At 44.9% G+C, this 19151-nt stretch overlaps 1 long non-coding RNA gene across 3 annotated transcripts in view; it reads left to right on the top strand.

Annotated features, from left to right (window-relative positions):
* The window catches only part of LOC116738438, a 305676-nt gene extending 288642 nt beyond the window's left edge, over positions 1 to 17034 (top strand). For 2 of the 3 annotated variants that reach the window (XR_004344387.1, XR_004344386.1), the window contains one exon: positions 16876 to 17033. This is a non-coding gene — a long non-coding RNA (uncharacterized LOC116738438). Of the gene's footprint in view, positions 1 to 16875 lie in introns of all 3 variants that reach the window. The other variant, XR_004344388.1, reaches the window with a different exon arrangement.
* The last annotated feature ends 2117 nt before the right edge of the window (positions 17035 to 19151 follow it).

The following is a 19151-nucleotide window of genomic DNA, read 5'->3' as shown; positions in this document are numbered from 1 at the left end:
TGCACAGTGGGTCATACAGAACGTGTGGACTTTGGTTGACCACGGGAGGTCGGTTCCTATTGATCTGATGTCCTTCAAATGCCCTCTAGTGGTTGAAGGCCCACATGGGCTGCTCTCCTTTCCCTCATGTGAAACTCCAAGGTCTCTGAATAAATAGAAGAGCTACCCTTCGAAAACTTGCTTCTGAAGTGTCCCGTGTGCATATTGAAGAACTCAGCCTTCTCCTTTGCTCCTTCAGCCAACGATGCAATCTCCTCAACAGCAAATGGAGCGCGTAGTATTCACTGTTCCGTAGCCTTCAGAATAACCGCTTTTGAGCAGTTACCCTCTGCCATGTGACCTTAGGAGTCCCCTGCGCACACAATCTCTGGGTTAGTGTCTCAGGGTTGTGTAACACAGTAGCACAAACTAAATAACTTAAAGCCAGCAGAAACTTATTCTCGTGCAGGTATGGAGGCTGCAAGTCCAAAATCAAGGTGTTGGCAGCGCTATGCTCTCTCTGAAGGCCGTAGGGGAGGCAGCTCCCTTGCTTCTTCCTGCTTCTCTTGGCCCCAGGCATTTCTTGACTTGTGGCAGCATAATACCAGTCTTCGCCTCTGTCTTCCCACAGTTGTCTTCCCTCTGTCTTCACATGATGTTTCCCGTTCTGTGTGTGTCCGCGTCCAAATGTCCCTCTTCTCATAAGGACACCAGATGTATTGGATTAAGGCCCACTGTAATGCCCTCCTCTTACCTGAGTGCATCTTCCTAGACCCTATTTCTAAATAAGGTCACCTTCACAGGTACTGGGGATTAGGGCCTCCATGTGTCCTTCTGGGGTATGCAATTCAACTCGTAACAGTCTTTTCAGATTGGAACTGTTGTCCCCATTCCAGATGAGAAAAGCAAAGTATGGAAAAATGTTAACCCTGTGGTCCAAGGTAAAACAGCTGACCAGTGGTAGTGGCCCAGCTCTTCCTCAGTGCCCACTGCAGATAGGAAAATAACTATGCTCACAGGGGTCTCGTGACTAGGGGTGCGGTTCTGACATCTAATGAGGGAGCTATAAAGGAAATCGCAAAGTCTAGAAAGAACATTCACGTGATACAGAATGGCAGGCGAAATGCTAAGTCCTAGCATTCCTCAAGTCCTTACCAAATTCCAGGTAGTGTTCTCAGCCCTTCACATGTAGGAAGTCTTTTACCTTCCACAGTGACACTGATAGAGGCGCTCTCTACCCATATTACGAGGGAGGAAACTGAGGCAGGGTGGTTATTTAACCTGCCCCACATCATATTGCTGAGTCACAGGGCCAGAATTCACCCCCAGGAAGTCTGATACCAGAGTCTATTTATCATAATGCCTGGACTGGAGTTTACTGACATTCTTTTTCCAGCCCTCCGAAATTATTGTTTCACGTATATTGATTTTGTCTCCTGTCTTAAAACGTAAGCTGAAAATACAACCTCGTGGAGAGAAGAACTGACACGGAATATCACATACTTTTCACAGCTTCGGGCGCTCCACCAGTCGTAGGGTAGCTTCCGGAAGAAACTGAGCTCTGGGGTGCAACCTGGTGCATCTCAGCCTTGCTGGTAAAATGAATTAACCCAAATGCTGAGGTCTTGCTGAACATTCCGGCCCAAGGCCCCTTCCCGCTTCCCAGCCCAGCAAAGAAACTGTCGATGTGCCTTAGAAACCAGCACAAACCCAAGAGTTGTGCAAAGTCAAAGGGCGGCGCCCCTTTAAGATTTGGTCAAACCACGCACCTGACCAAACCTGCCGTGAGGAAACGCTTTCTCCCCGGTGAAATCCTCTCAAGAAAAGTGTCGCTGCTCCTCACCAACATGTGTGTCTTGAGGGCAGGGATCGGCCCTCCCCTTGCACACAGCTGGAAATCCCTAGATCTAGCATCACATCCGACTCTTACAAGGGACCCAAAACTCGTTTGGAAAAGTGCCAAAAGAGGTGAGATGCTGCAAGTTTATCCCTTGCATCTCCCCTGGGGGAAAAAAAAAAAAAATTCTGGATAACCAAGGAAGAAATTCTTCCAGTTCCATTTTGGAGATCTTGGAAGCCACGCTGTTCAAGTCTTCCCCTGGGCTGCCTCGGGCCTGGGCAAACAGCCAGCTCGTCTCCAGGCTGGAGTGTGTACGCAAGTCCAACCCTGGGTGCCGCCGTGGAAGAAGAGAATGCCCTGCCCGGTGCTATATGTGGATGTGTAAATTACAGCAGATGATGCACTTAGCAATTATGTTCTTTGCATACATAAGCAGGAACAACAGCTCCCAAACTGCCAATATCCTTCTCAATTCTCACACAATGACTGTGTGTCACACGGTCACACGGCAGGGGGCCTGGAAATGAGATGAAGGAATGGCACACTATGAAGTTTCAATTTTGGAGAAGCACCCCTCCTGCGGTCGCGAACAAGCAAACAAGAAAAGCCTCAGAAGGCGAGGCAGCCCGGCAGTGCGGCGCCATCCCTCCTGAGCGTGGAGATGGGACGCGGAGGAGACTGGAGGAAGGGGGAAGAGGGCCAGAGACTCAGATGCTCCCGCACCTGGTGCAGCCGTGGGACCTGGAGGAGCCAGGGTTGCTGACTGAATTGGGAACCGGGTAGAGGCTTTCGTGAATCAGCCGAAGCTACAGTGCAGATTTCCAGTGGCCAGATGGGCCAGGCAGGTAGCAGAGGGAAGGGAAGTGAGTCTGAGAGGGACTCCCGGGAACTAACTCCCACAGAGGGTGTGTGCCCCATCTAGGGGGTAGCTCTGTCCCCACCTGATGCCACGGTGGCCAAGCAGGGGGAGCTGACTCTTCTAATTCTTCAGGAAGAGCAGAGAACCCTTATGTGGGGAGAGGTTGACGTGGGTGAGACCTGTCTCCGTTCTGTCACTGTCGCCAACGAATTTAAATTCAGCAAATGTGACGAATTTAACAAATAACGATTTTTCGAATTGAATTATCCTAAAACATTGTCAAGCTTCGTGTCAGTTATTCATGCGGAGTAAAAACCAACTTCAAAAGTAGTGGCCTCTCACAACGTTTTCATTCTGCTTGTGACTTACTTGTTGAGGAATTCGAGAAGACTCCATTGAACGGTTCGCTTGTGATCCCTGTGGCATCTGCTGAGGCAGCTGGGGCTGGTGAACCCATTTCCAAAATGATGAGTTCTTCTCCACATATCTAGCACCTCTGCCTCTGTGCTCCCTGGTTCTCCCTGGCTCTCTCTCTGGCTCTTTCTTTGAATGGCCTGTCATCCTCCGGGGCCTCTGCATGTGCTGGGCCTTCTCACAGCATGGTGGTATCGAAAAGTTGTACATTTACATGGCAACTGCTTCCCAGAGGCAGAAGATAGAAGCTTCCAGGTCACACCCCACAAGAGCATGTGGGAGAAGAGATGTGGTTTTATGCATCTTTGGAAAATACATTCTGCCTCAAGGTCAAACCAAACTCATGCGAAGTGAATATGGTCTGAACCCCACCTGTTTGCAGTCTTTCAGAGAGAGAGTGCCCACTGAGGCAGTGTGAGATACCGAGTAAGAACATGTACTCTGGAGCCAGACTGCCTGGGTTCAAATCCTAGCCCTGTTACTACCTGAGGAGTCCTGGGCAATTTACTTAACTTCTCTGGGTATTAGTTTCTTCTTCTGGTATAACAATAGTAGGGTGCCTATCCCATGGAGATTTTGGTAGGCTGAAGGACTTAATCCTTGTAAAATGATGAGAACAGAGCTTTACACAGAATACATGCTCAATAAGTAATGGTGTGTTTGCTGGGGCTCAAACAAGAAAAACGTATTGTCTCACAGTCCTGGAGGCCAGAAGTCTGAGATCAAGATGTCCGCGGGGATGGTTCCTTCTGAGGGCTGTGAGGGAAGGATGTGTTTCAGGCTTCTCCGAGTGGCTTCTAGATGGCTGCCTTTCCCCTGTCACTTCACACTGTCTCCCCTCCATGTGCGTCTGTGTATGGGTCTAGATTTCCCCTTTTCAAATAAGAACATCAGTCATATTGGACTAGGGCCCACCCTAATTATTTTATAATTTGGTTACCTTTGTAAAGATCAGATCTCCAAATAAGGTCACATGCTGAGGTACCAGGGGCTAGGACTCTAATATATCTTTTTTTTTTTTTTATTTTTTTGAGGGATGCAATTCAACCCATAACAGAATGCTGAGATTCATTCAGAACACACACTAAGCTCAGGCACGGCTCCCAGAGCCATCTTACAAACTGCAGCTACTAAGCCCACAGCCTGACCCAGATGCTGCCTCTTAGACCACAGATAAGGCGTTACGGCTAATCACACATCCCCAGATGTCTACCTTGACCCTGTTCGGCCAAATCCCAGACACCTGTGAGCAGTTTTAGACGTGGGAGTACTCAGGGAAAACTCTTCAGATGCTGTGAGATTCTATGTAAGACCTAAAGACTGTAGAAGATTCCCTCAGAAATGGGGTTGGAAGAAGAGCCACAGTTGGGGTGGGGGGTAAGTGAGCACTCAGAATCAGGGCAGTACACATTCAGGGGATGTGGAAAAGTGTGTCTGGCTGACGTGTGCCTGGGAACAGAGTAAGGGGTACGTTTTTAGAAGGATCCACCTGGCTCCTCGAGGGCAAAGTCTTAGGTTACTCTTCTATGATACGTCTTACCCCAATTCTCTGCCTCATGCTCCTCCCTTCTCCACCTTTTCCCCATATATACCCCAACACTAGCTTGTACAGAGTCATACTTTGGTTTGATCTGTCCTTCATAACAAGAACCATCTCCAAAGACACAGCAGCACAAGCCAAGTGATGCCATTTGAGAATAGCTACTCTTTGCATGACTCATTACAGAGCTTGGGGAAGGACCTCCCAGAAACACAGGCGGAATGTCTCTGGTTCTTCCATTAGATGTCGTGATGTCTGTATATCAGAATGCCAAGATTAGACTCCCCTGCCTCAGTTGTAGTGGACACTAATATGATACAAAGGAGAATGAAATTGGGCTGAACTCCCACATGCTGCTTTTTTTCTAACCGCATGGCTTGTCATTCATATGAGCACCTCGTGTCAGTCTCGAGGGGACACCTCGCCTCTTACTGCCACTGAACACAAAATGAGAACGTCATGGCAGCGTGGTTATGAGCTAGCACCCTAAACCAGACTACCAAATTCTGGGTCTGCTTCTTATCAGTGGTGGGACCCTGAATAGTTGCTTAACCTTCTGTGCCTGTTTCCACATCTATAAAATGGAGATAATCATTAGATGGATCTGGTGAATTAGCAGACAGAAATCCACAGGGCACCTGAGTGGCGGTTAAGCATCCAACTTCAGCTCAGGTCACGACCTCATGGTTCAAGCTTTGCGTCGGGCTCGGTGCTGACAGCTCAACCCTGCAAGTTACTTTGGATTCTGTGTCTCCCTCTCTCTCAGTCCCTCTACCACTCATGCTCGGTCTCTCTCTCTCTCTCTCTCAAAGGTGAATAAACATTTAAAAATTTTTAAAAAAAGAAATCCTTAAGAAAAATATAAAGCATATATGAAGCACTGTGTAAATATTAGCTCTCATTACTATTGGCTGCAAGAATGTGTGAACTCCATGCAACTTAGTGCAAGTCTCAAACTCCCAGGACTCTTATAACTTTGTAGAGAGGAACTTCTGACCGTGAGAAAGGAGGACTAAGAATATGTGGTCATCTGCCTCTTATTTCATTTCTTCAAAGGAGTCCACTTCAAGTGCCACAAAGATTGAATGGTATCTTCCTTGATTTCTAAGAATGCACAGAATCTAGAATTTGTCAGGGGGACAACCAACACAGGGCTCCAATTTTAAGAACTTAAGATTATGGGGGATAAATCAGTATTCAGTGAGCTTTCCTAGTCATCAAATTTCCTTTTTACTTCCCTCTGCCTCTAAGCCCACCAGAATTTCTTCCTACACCCCCCCCCCACCGCCCTGCAAAATAGCAAACTCATCAGGGTACATGGTAAACAGGCTCAAGAAAACAGCTTTGAAAACTTTCCACACCTTCCCATCACCTTATTACTGTCGCTTCTCCATTCCGAGTTAGATGTAGCATCTCTTTATAGACGCAAAAAATTTACATCTCTCTGCATATACTCTATTTTTATGTATAAAAGTATATTGTGACACACGTACACACACATGTACTTTGTTGTATGTGTTTCTTAACACCTCCATGATTTGTCCAGACTGCGTCTCTTGCCTTCCCAAATGGTGTGGTGTTTTTGAAAAGAGAAAAAAACAACTATAATTCTGCAGAGAGCTTAACGTAGTCTAGAATTATTGCTAGCCTAGATCTTAAATCAAGCCCTAGAAAGATGTTGACATAATATACACCATGTTCAAAAGAAAACACACAAATAGAAACCCACCAATAAAGCTTTATTTTTCAAATCCTGAGAATGGGTGTTGGGGGATGTTGGAACTATTACCCAGAGAGCAAAGGAAGTCAGGGCTCAATAGGGCAGTGTAGTGGGCAGGTACTACAAGCTCTGATGGAAAGGGCATAGTTTCAACCTCCTATTCCATGTGTTTGGCCTTTAGCATCCTGTTCCTTTTTAGCATCACTGCAGACTTGAGAAAAAGATCTTGGCCTAGACTGCATGTGGAAATGATTTTGTAGGTCTCAATCCGGCTCTTGTGGCTGAGTGTAGCCCTGCATAATTTGACACGATCTGGCCTGATTGACAGTGCGAAGCAGAATGCAGCATCTCACAGGTCAAGAAAGCAAAGGGGTTTGGCACAAGGACCCCGGAGCATGCTGGGTAGCAGCCTGCACTCGACTGAGCTCTCCCACAGATGAGAGAGTCTGGTGAGGTTGTCTGAGATGCCTTAGGGTGTCCATAAAGAACCAAGGGAAAAGTACACGCCAGCAAATCAAAGTGAGGTCTTTCAACTTGACCAAACCAGAGCAATGGCAGAATCTCCCAGGGAGGAAAAGCCCACGAAGAAACGGACCTTCACTTGCTGTCTGTTCACAGGCCGGAAACCACGAGCATCTCGTGGCCAGCCCATCTTCATTCTGATGGGAGCCATCTGTGCAGTCCCATCCATACTTTCTCTAACTCTGTCGTTCACCTCCAAAAGCCTAATGATTTTTAGGGTAGATTGAATTTGTTGGCAGGCATCCTTGACTCTGAGCTTCCCAAAGTCATTATCATTTGACAGATACTGAATGCCCAATTAGCAGATTCCGTTGGGTACCTGTCCCTTCAATTCGGTCATGCATCACCTTTCTCCACTATGACCATGTGCTCTGGGAGGTGACTGTGTCTTTGGCTCATGAATAAACACTGACTCGTCTGAGCCACTCTTGTTGTTACCATTCTCCTGGCCAGCTATTTGTCTGGGGGAGGACCTGGGACTCAGTCCTGAGCAGTGGTAATAATTGAAAGGGGTTCCCAGGCACACAGGAGGAGTGTTTCTTGTTCTTTAACTGGACGATGTCGTGTTTATGTAACTGGATGTTAAGATAGACTATCCCTGCCTCATCTGTGACTGAGACACCGGTAGGATAAAAAACACACATGCATTGAAAGTGACCTAAAGACGCTTAATGAGTCACTTCCAAAAGACCTTGTGAGCAACCAGCTCTACAACCCTTGGGATAAGACTGTGAAGGAAAAGCAGTGTTTTGGAGACAGTATTTCTTGAGAGTTGTTACCACACCATGGTTTCCCCTCTAACCAGGGGAAATAGGGTGGAATGTCCGCTGCTTCAGCCTATGCTGGGGAGGCTGTACTTCCTTCCCTATCCCGGGATTTGGAAGAAGCCATGGAGTCAGGTTTGCCTCTTGCCTCTAGAGGGCAGGAGAAGGGCTAACAGCTACGGGGAGCTCGCCTGCACTCAGAGAGTTCCTCACAGTGAAAGATCCATCATTGCCAAGTCCCAGCTGTGGGCCTGGCCGAGGAGAGGAAATGACACATCCTCACAGGGCTACCCTTATGGGTAGAGGGGCCCCAACAGCAACAACCTGGAGGTAAACTTTAGTCTCCTGGGGGCTGAGGAAGGGTTTGTGACTGACCATTCATAAAAGAGATGTAACCTCCCAAGAAAACTATAGAATGACCCCATTGATGAGAATGTCCTATGAGCCCGCAAAAGTTTTGCAGGGCAATGAGTTTTAGATAATAAAAAATAAACTAATTAAAGTAATAGATATATAACCAAGCAGATAGAGGTAAGATCTTTCCTATGTCCCTACCATTCCTCTGTTCTCTACTCTTCCCGTCAACCAGTAGGGAGGGTGGGAGGCACACCCCTTTCCCAGCAGTGTACCAACAGGAGGGCAGTGGGAGCAGCGCACCAGAGGGACAGGCAGACAGTGGGGCATTGTGTGTGGAGGATAACACTGGCGAAAGATCAGTCTGCTTTTCATTATCACCATGCATTGAAAATTCTCAGCAATGCCAGTGATAAAATGCCCTTTGCACGGGGCAGACCACTGCTGCCGCATTACTCCTCCTGCCCCCCCCCCCCCCACATACCCTCTTGCCCTTACTTACAGCACTCTTGTTATGTGGGACAACAAGTTTCCCTCCTTGTTTAAGCCATTTAGAGTGTTTTTTTTTTCTTTCTTCTGTTACTTGAAGTAAGAGATACTGAACTAGACATGGGACAAAGTAAGTTGCTCACCATCAAGAAGTTTAGAATTTAGTTAAGCCAGTTATGGACAGAACCGTTTTCTGGGGTGCATGTGTCACTTGAGTACTCACGCCAGCCAGCCATTTGCTGTACGGACAGAAACACATTTGGAGTTTTTCACCCTACAAAATAGAAGCTTGTTGGACAGGGGCAAGAAAGGTTGCTTCCCATTTATAAGCACCCTGTAGTTGTTTTACCTGGATGTTTTTAAAAAAGAAAGTTTCCATCTCTGTACAGAAGTGAGGCCCCATTGAGTCAGCTAGCAAACAAGGCAAATGTAGGGAATACCTTGTCCATTACCACCCCACTGCGTCTTACTTTATTTTTGTTCCTCTCCCAATGGCTCACACCAATCCTGGTTACTGTCCAGTAAGTTGGCCATGATTCTACATGCTCTCATGGAGAATCTGGCAGACTCATGACCCTGTGCTAATCACTGGGTCAGATCTCTAGATAAAATACTTTCACAGAAGTGCCCACAGAGGAAGAAACTGAGCTTCAAATTGGTCAAGTGGGATTCAAAGCAAGTTCAGTCCAACTTGAAAGTTCATGATCTTTCTGCCTGGCTACTCAGCTTCTTAGAAGCATAGAAACAGAAGATTCGGTCTTTCCTTCAATGAGCTCACAGCCAAAAGCCTACACAATGTGGAAAAAATAGAGAAAAGAAAGAAATGCATAAGTGATGGGTATTGCTTAGACACGCCAGAAGATAAGGAAACTGAATGCCACATGGAGAATGTGAGCACAGATGATAACAGAGAAACTTACATTCTGACCCGGGGTAGATGCTTCTGGATTTCAGCTCCTATGGCCTAATTCATTATTAGAGCTTAATTTTAGCATAATAATAACATAGATATCACTGGTCCCTTTTTAAAGGGTCATTTACAGTCAAACCCTGGGAAGAGAGAGCTCTCCCTTGGGGTTCTAATTTTTTTTCCTTCCAGTGAAAGTCCCCCCTTTCAATTTGTGGGGATAAATTCTCATTAAGGAATTGGTAGGCAATGGGGACAATGAGCTGCTTTCAATCAGAGCCTTCTCCTGGTGTCTGTCAATTTATTCCTAAGTGTAGCCCTTTTATTCCCAATGCTTTTTTATCCTAAGAAAGCCGATGTGCTAAAGAATACAGAAAGCCAACTAGATATTTACCCAAAGAATACAAAAATACTAATTTGAGGGGATAAATGCACCCCAAAATTTATAGCAGCATTATCAACAATAGGCAAATTATGGAAGCAGCCCAAGTGTCCATCAAGAGATGAACGGATAAAAAAAAAAATGTGATACACCCACCCCCCCCCCACACACACACACACACAGACTGGAGTATTACTCAGCCACAAAAAGAATGAAATATTGGCATTTGCAACAACATGGATGGAGTTAGAGTATATAATGCTAAGCAAAATAAGTCAGTCAGAGAAAGGCAGATACCATATGATTTCACCCATATGTGGAATTTAAGAAACAAAACAAAGGAACAAAGGAAGGGAAAGAGACAAATCCAAAAATAGAGTCTTCACTATAGAGAAGAAATAGAAGGTTACTGGAGGGGAGGTGGGTGGGGAGATGGGTGAAATAGGGGAAGGAGATTAAGAGTACATTTACCTTGATGAGCAATGAGTAATACATAGAATTGTTGAGCCACTATATTGTATACCTGAAACTAATACCACACTATGTTAACCACACTAGAACTCAAATTAAAAAAAGAAAAAGAATATAGTAAGCCATTTAGGTATTTTTCTGGAGGAAGTGAAACAGGAATGGTGTTACCATTTACATTTATTTTACACCTTCTTTTAGGCCGTCTGTCAGAATGTGAATCACCCAGGATTCTTAGCTGTCCTTCTTTTCTTGCCTGAGAGCATTTGTATTAAGAGAACAATGTGGTGGGGCTTGAAGTTCCTATCACTTCATTGGTTGTCATACATATAGAAATAAAGATTTGATAGGAAGATAAAAGAGGCCATTTTCTATTACCTAAGCTATTCTTTTGTTATTCTTTTTCTGTGTTTCCATCATGTATATGTTGAAGAGTTGTCTGTGCTTAAAACAATCTTTACCCATTCTACACAAAAGACAGATTCATACGGACCTTCGTCGTCCTTGACAGAATCAAAGAATCTCAGAGTTTGGAATGATCATAGGAAATTTTCCAAGATTCCAAATAAACTACCTAGATATCAACTAGAGATACCCCTAATATTTGCTTGAAAACCTTCAGTAACTAAGGTAGTCTTTTGGAGTATATTGTTTACGAAGGGGAGCGGAGAAGAATTTTTTTAAGAGTTGGAACAAAGCAGAATTATTGAAAAAATATTAGAGGGAAGAAACTAATATATCCTAAGAGTAATAATGTATCAGAATAAATTAAGGCAACAACTTCAAAAAAAAATAAGGTAGTCTTTTGGGGGGTAGGGGGAAGGGAGAACTACTCTAGTAGTGAGGATCAGCAAAATATTTCCTTTTTTGCTTGCTTTTGTACTTTAGACTGGACCCACTCAGCCCTCTTTTCCATGACTGACCTTCAGATACTTAAAGATAAATATCATGTCTGTTTCTAACTCTTCTCTTCCCTAGGGTAACATCTCAATAGAAGTATTAAGAAAACCATTTTGTACATCTGCCATGATTCTGTCCTGGCCCTTAAAATAGTAATTTTCATCCTTCAGAACTGTTAAGCAAGACTGTTTTACTTGTTCCCTGTCTCCTTTATTTTCTTCCCCAAGAGCTGAGGAGAACCATGTCTAACTGGGGAGACTGATACAAGTGCAGAACATGTGAAGCCAAGCCCCTGACTGGCCATCTTTTGGCAAGCCTGCTAGGGATTTCACCTCTGCTCTTGCTTCTGTATGGTAAGAAGATCTGGTTCAGAGTGCTGCCTTCTAGAGGCATGGCTACAGTATCTTCTCCATCCTTGCTTTCTTTATTCTGTAGGTATGAGGCTGTCCACAGAAGCTCCTTGATATGGGCTGGGTCAATTTCTTTTCCGTTAGCTCAATCCTTGCAAGCATAGCTCTGAAAAATTCAGATGGTGCAGGTCTAAACCATATCCACGAACGCAGTTTTGCCAACCATAAAGATGATATCTGAGTTCCTCAGTATTTCTCAATTGCTTCCAAATTTGAATGGAGAAAGGATGTGGTTATCACCCAAAGAGGAAATCCCCCCAGCGTACTACTTTATATTACATATGTCACAGTTTCCGGCCTTTTGAACGTACTCTAGTTTGTCAAAGTCCTATCAAAGTTTGATTTCCAGAACTAAACAAAATAACCAAGTGTGGACTGACAACATAGAAAGTTCCCTGTGTTTCAGACACTAGAATTTGGTAACTAAATAGCTGAATCACAAAGCCTGAGTATTTTACACAAGCATTATATTTTACTTGAGTAGAGTCTCCCACAGAATATTGGTCCTCTAGAAACCCAGTGGGTTACCACCAACTTTCTCTCTGCCCCATCACTTTTTTATTTTAGTTTAGTTCAGTTTGTTTGTTTGTTTGTTTGTTTGTTTGTTTGTTTATAGAGTAAGAGGGAGACAGCATGAGCAGGGGAGAGTGGCAGAGGTAGAGAGAGAGAAAGAGACAGAGAGAGAGACAGAGAATCTTAATCTCCGCTCAGTGCAGAGCCCAACATAGGGCTCGACTCCATGACCCTGGGATCATGACCTGAGCCAAAATCAAGAGTCAGATGCTCAACTGATTGAGCCACCCAGGAACCCCTGCTCCATCACTTACAAGTAGGCCCCCTTTCAGTCACGAAGGCAAGGCATTGACTGAGTAGGCTAGAGACCTACACCCAGGAGAGCCCCTGGTAAGATCCCCTGCTAATGAGAACTACACAAAGGAATGAACAGACTGTGACATTCCATCACTTCCATTCTTAGGGGCTGGGCCTTAGAGTTTTTCAGATTCCAGATGGTTGGACAAAGGCGTTTCACTGAGTTTTCAAACCATGGGGAGCAAGAACTTTGAGGATGTTTTCAACCCTGTGTGTTATCAGTCTCATCATTCTGTTTTCTGGACTTACTGTGCCCAGGGCAGTTATCTATATTCAGGAAGCTGGGTTTTTCAGTTACCCACTTGATTAAAATACATTTTGTGGGATCCCTCAGACTTGGAATGGGTTCCTTTAATAAGGCCAAAATAAAATGTGTGGGGCCAAAAGGAAGGAATGGCTCCCTTCAATGAAGGAAAACACCTTGATTTCTAAAATTCCCAGTCTCTAGATGGAGTCGAGAGTCCAGAGTCCATTCCCAGTCTCTAGATGGCCTCCAGTGCAGAGGGGATTCTCACCTGATTTTCCCTGCTTCTAGGCCTCCCTGCTACCACCAATCTCAGCACCAGAGGTATAGGCACCACCTTCTTCAAAGTTGTCCTTGTTTGGCTTCCCCCAAAAGCAGAGCTTGGGGTAAGGACCTGGGTGCAGTTAATTCAACTTGGGAGGTGATCCCAGAAGCATGTGGGAAGTGAGACAGGGAAGTGAGAAAAGCCACGAAAGAGTATATTAATAAGTGAGCTACTGCTGAAAACACCCTGGGCTCGGTCCTAGTAGACAGCCTCCAGAAAACCGAACCATACCTCTGAGTTCACCCACCAGAATCTGAGGAGGCTGGGGCACCCACCCACTGACTTCATTCCCCACTGCTCCAAGTTACCCCTGGAAAATTTACATCTTTTGGTCGTCCAGGCTGTACCTAGTTTGGTGGAGCAAGCCCTCTCAATGTCAGAGAAAGGCATCAGGAGAGAGGATGGGAGGAGCAGGAAGCCGTGACCGGAAGCTGTCTGTTCTAGTAGCAGGTGCATTCAGGTGGGTCTACTAGATATGGGATGGGGCATGCATGTTGCCTGCTATAGACTCCAGGAGCCCAAGTGCAGAAGGAAGAAAAACCCTTTTCTTGCTTTCCATTAGCCCAAATGGAAAAAAAAAGAAGAAGAAGAAGAAGCTGTTATTTTAAAACCTAATCCTTTGAAATACTAAGATGTAATTAGAAAGAAAGGAAATAAAAACAGATAAGATAAAGAAACACACCAGACCTGGTCTCAAAATACAGCTTGCCAATCGCCTGGAATTGTACACTGTCTCCAGATATGGCTCATTTTACAGAGCCTTGCTGGGTCTCTTTTCCCCTGAGCACCAGTGTCTGTCCCCCTGGTCTAAACCCCCCACCTCCTGTCACATAGGAATGGCCTACCAGCTTATTGTCATCTTCATTATCGAGGTCAAAAGGACCATGGCATTCTCCTTCCTTGGCTGGTATTCTTGTCTGAGAACAACTGGTGCGTATCTTCCCCATAACAGTTTATAACAGGCTATTCAGTAGCATCTCCAGAGCTAGACCCCCCTCAGTGTGAATCCTGGCTCTTGGTATGTTGTATGACCTTGGCAAGTTGCTTAATTGCTTTGTGCCTCAGTTTCTTCATCTGTAAAGCAGAGATAACAGAAGAGTCCTATCCATAAGATTGTGAGGGTTTAATGAGTTAATGAAGAGACAGCGACTGGCATGTGAAAACCCTACATGAGCGTTTCGGTGTTATTATTATTATTAGACTAGAGTTTACACGCAGGTAATTATCTCTCCTTCCAGCTTAGCATCATTCCATTTCAGAGCCACTCAGTAATGCCACAACTAATTAGTAGCTGCCATCCGCCATCAGTAAGAATGAGTACATACACAGGAATAAGAAGGCCTTTTTAATGGCGAGATCATTCCTGAGGCTGGAGTGAACCGCTAGGGTCCTGTCTCCTTCTTTAATACATGTGAATTTGGCCAAGTCAGACAGAATCTTTTCTGGCCTTTTCTGGTACCTTTAAATCGGAAGATAGATACTTGCCAGCTCGGGTCTAGAGTAACTCACTATAGGCAGAAATTTCCATCTTTGAACATAGCTGTCTCTTCCATGGCTCCAGGTGGCCCAAACCACAGCCTTTTCCTTGAAGCTTCTCAGAGTGCTATGAGATCTTGATTGTACACTTTCTGGTTAGACCACATCACACCTCTGTTCATTCTGTCCATCCTGTGAAAGTTTGTGAGCCTCTGCATTAGAAAAAGGATAAGTACAAACAACTTCATCATTTTGGCTGCTTGTAGCAAAAGTCTGAATAGAGAAATCTCTGGAGGGCTGAAGTGCTTCATCGATTCCTGTGTCCCTTACTATACATAACTGAATATTACATTTAGCTATAGCCAAGAAGCCACCCCACCTGTTCCTTTCTGTCTAGACTTATATTTCTAGAAAATTACCAGAAGCATAAGGTGGCAAAAACGTTTTTTCAGGTTCCTAATGAGAACCCAAGCTTGGGTCATTCTGTGTGGATGCCACTGATAAGGAGAACACTATAAGTCAGACTGGGACACCTTACATTTGCATTGACCTGAGTCTAGCCCCTTCTGTCCTACCTCCTCTTAATTACAAAACACAAATCACTCTACCTCCTCTGGTACAGAACACCTTGACCTTTTACCCACCCCCCCCTGGGGATCATTGGAGACAGTATGCTGGCCAGTCACTGCATCACCACATGGGCCCTCAAGACTTATTAAATCAAGGATCACCTCTTAAGAGTCTTAGATGTTCTAGATGTACTGATTATTTAGTACTTAGATGTACTGATTGTTTAGTACTTAGATGTACTGATTATTTAGAGCTGAAAAATAATTTACCCCCAAATGGTACTAGTATCTTTTGATTGTGTCTTCCATGTTGTTCCCCTACCACTCAAACGTGGCATTCTTTATTGCAATTGCCTGGTTACTTGTCTGTCTCCCCAAATAGACTGTCAGCAGCAGAAACCCAATAATGCTGAGTGATTTTCTTGAGGCCACATAATCAGGAGAGAATCCCAATATAGAAATCAGGCTTCTCTGTTCATGGTCCATTGTGCTATTCATTAGTAGCAATGGTTGTGTTCTGAAAAGGCTCTTCTCGAAAGGAGCATCCACATAGCAGCACACCAGAGCTCAGAAGACAGACATTGTTGGGCGCCTGGGTGGCTCGGTCTGTTAAGTGTCTGACTCTTGATCTCAGCTCAGGTCATGATCTTGAGGTTTCATGGGTTTGAGCCCTGCGTGGGGCTCCGTGCTGACAGTGCAGAGCCTGCTTGGGATTCTCTCTTTCTCCCTCTCTCTCTCTGCTCCTCCCCCACTCACGCTGTCTCTCTCCCTCTCTCTCAAAATAAGTAAATAAACATTACAAATTAAAAAAAAAAAGAAGGCAGGCATTCTGCTCTCAGTTCAGTAACTCACCTCATCAAGCCCCTGGTGTTTCTCATCCGAACATGAAGGCTGTTTCTTCAGAAGGTGGTGAAGGTCTCACTCCTAAATGTCTAGGATTCTCCTTGAAAGGATTGCCTCGCATTAACAATCCTGAGCTAGAGAGAGTGATCATCCATTCACTCAACAAATACGTACTCATTTAATGAACATTTATTCGGCATCTACTGTGCGCCAGACTGGATGCCAGGCACACAGAAGAACAAAAAATACAACGTCCCTGCCCACTGGCCATTGGTGTTTTGATCATAATGAGACCCCTGGCCAACATCTCTCAATGATGATCTTGGATAAACAGAGTGGGGGGCCTGTCATCAGCATGCTGGTTTCCAAAAAATTCTCTCATGGGTTTGTGGGTGTGTGGGAGGCTGTGCGTGTGTGTGCGTGCACGCGTGTGTGTGTGTATGTACCTGGGATAGGTGGGAGGGAGAATGTCGGTGAAATCACCACACTCAACGTTGCCTGTCTCAAATTCCTGAAACAAACAAACAAACAGAAAGCAATTCCACAACAACAAGACAGATTGGGTGTGTCCAGCACAGATGTCCCCTTCCTGTTAACGTGCAGTTTCCTGATCAGGCCATTGTTGCTCCCGCCTGCCAAGATGCCAACAGGAGTGCCCAATTAGTGCCAATTTGTTTCTTGTAACACGGACACCTGTCACCAAAGAGCTTGACAAAAATAACCCAACTCAGTCACTGCAGATCCAAACTGGACTCAAACTAATCACCTAGAGGTAAATAGGAAGCCTCCAAATCCCATTGCAAATCCTCCAAGGGACCCCATCCCCCTGCCCGTGGACAAATATATGGTGTATTTCTGACTGATGGCAAGACACCAACTGGCAATTGATATTTTTTTTTCTTTAAATGCAAGTTATCAGCCTTTCCTTCCAGTCAGCTGCAGGCTCCCCCTTGGCAGTTCAAGACTCACAGTGATAATGGATTATCTTTTCTTTTAATAGCAAACCACCTTCCACTGAGATGGAATAAAAGTTGCAGGAGAATGAGAACAGATTGCACCAAGAAGTCCTTTAACTGTCTTCAGGAAACACCTCTAGTTCAAGCCTTTAAGAAAAAAAAAAAAAAAATAACCTTTAAAAACTAACCAGGTTTCCACTGCGTGGTTGAGCCAGCCATGAGGGTTGTGCTGGTTACATCTGAATTAGCCCTGCTTGACAATTGCTTTCAAACTCTGTTCTACTTCACGCCAGCAATTCTGCTCCCTGGGTGTGCAGTCGTATGGGGCAGATGCCTTCGAAGGAGCTCTCGGACCCAGATTAAGAACGCATAATATACAATAAGCAAATGAGCAGGCACGACATTTTCCCAAAATCACCCAGGCTGGAAAATCAGCACATCCCGCTCTTCAATAGAAGGCCCATCTAGCTCACTGCTTTACGACGAGCAGAAATGTCTGGAATCTAAATCTGCTACAGGAGGGGTTTCTTTGCCTTCTCTCAATGCTGTGAGCTGAATGGCAGATTTCATCACCTCCATTGTAAGGCACCTCTCATTATGAGAAACCAAACACAGATCCTGGCTCCTAACTGGAGTATTAATAATGAAAATGGATTATGTGCATCCTGTTTGCTAAGCAATTATCCCAAGGCCAGGATTGAGTCCAGATTTTTTGCCTCACTGGCTGAGTGGCAGAACATGAATAGAGAGACAGGTATTTGCATGCAGTGTCTCTGACCTGGAGAAAATGTCAGGAGCTTGGGAGACTGCAGGGAGAGCTATAGATGCATATTCTTTTGAAACATGGCTGGGATTTTCAGTCTATTCTTGGAAAAGGCAAAGAAAAGGGGACCGACTTCGGATTTGCTGTCACTGTTTAAAGATATCCTCCTGAGTCAAGGTGAGACCATTATTACTCTGCCCACTGTAAGTTTTTCATTAACTGCAAGTGACTCTGGCCCCTACCTTCTCAAGCAGATGAAATGAGTTTTATATAGTTGATGGTGAGTGGTGCTTTCCCTGGATGTTTTATAAAGTCTAGATCTGATCTGCTTAACCTAGGCACTTTTTAATAAGAGTAGGCATTTCTCTGATGCCTTAGATCTAAATTTTCTTCTTCTCCTCTTTTCACTCACTGTGCTCCAGCAAGGTGCCAACAGACTTCCTCTTTCTGATGCCCATGCACTATTTTGGGGCTGCACATCAGGCTAAAATGAATCTGTGCTAAGTGTACAGAGCACTTTGGGATCCTTCGGAGAAACCATGGCCAACAGCTGCGTGGCCTCCTACCTCCCCCCTGCCCGCCCTCCTGCCCCTTTATGGTACACTTGCATCTCAACATGGCAGATTGAGAGACAGCAGCGAGTTCCAATGGACAAGTGTCATGATTTCCACAGGACCAGAGAGAGTCATCTTAGAAGACAGAGGAGAAGAACAGGGACGGCACATCCCTGTGGCAGTCACTCAACCCCTAAGAACGGTTTCACAATAAATTTGAATTGCCTGGAGAATGGATAAACATCTGTGGTCCATCCACACGGTGGAGTGGTACTCAACAGTCAAAAAGAATACACGCAACACCATGAGTGAATGTCTAATTCATTATTCAAAGTGGGGGAAGTCAGACATAAAAGGCTACATTTGGTGTGATTACATCCTGGAAAAAAATAAAACGGTAGGGATCAAAACCAGATCAACAGGATCTTGGAGTTACGGGCAGAGGGAGAGGTTGACTGAAAAGTTTGACCAACAGTCACAGTTGGTTTAAGACTGTCCCAGTTTTAGCCTAGAGAGTCTCCATTTCTGGGAACACCTCAGTCCCAGGCAAATCAAGACAGCAGGTCCCCCTGGAACTGGACAAAGGGACACAAGGAAAATTTTTAGGGGGATGGAACCGTGTTTTGCAAATATGCCAGAACTATGCACTTAAAAGGTAAATTTTATTCTATGTCAATTTTACCTTAGAAGAGACTGGAAAGAATTGCCTAGTTTCTCATTGGTCGCTCCATTAGACTGTGCCTTCTCTGCATACAGGGATTCTGTGTCCCATGTCCTTGACCCCTAGCACCTAGCAATGGGCCTAGTGTGGCATAATTTGCTAAAGGAATACACCATTATCTTTTTTCTCAGATGCTCTGTGTCATATCGCCACCGAGAGATTATTTAAACAATCTAGTAGCCTTTTGACATGGAATTTTCTCTACAGAACTACAAAAAATTAAGGTTTTCTCTATTTCTTTTAGGTTTGCATTGATAGCTATGGTTGAGATGAGACAAATAT

Source organism: Lynx canadensis, chromosome D4 (assembly GCF_007474595.2).
Source record: "Lynx canadensis isolate LIC74 chromosome D4, mLynCan4.pri.v2, whole genome shotgun sequence".
In the NCBI taxonomy this organism is placed as follows: Eukaryota; Metazoa; Chordata; class Mammalia; order Carnivora; family Felidae; genus Lynx; species Lynx canadensis.
The sequence above is the reverse complement of the archived record's forward strand: the minus strand, read 5'-3'. Positions and strand labels throughout refer to the sequence as shown.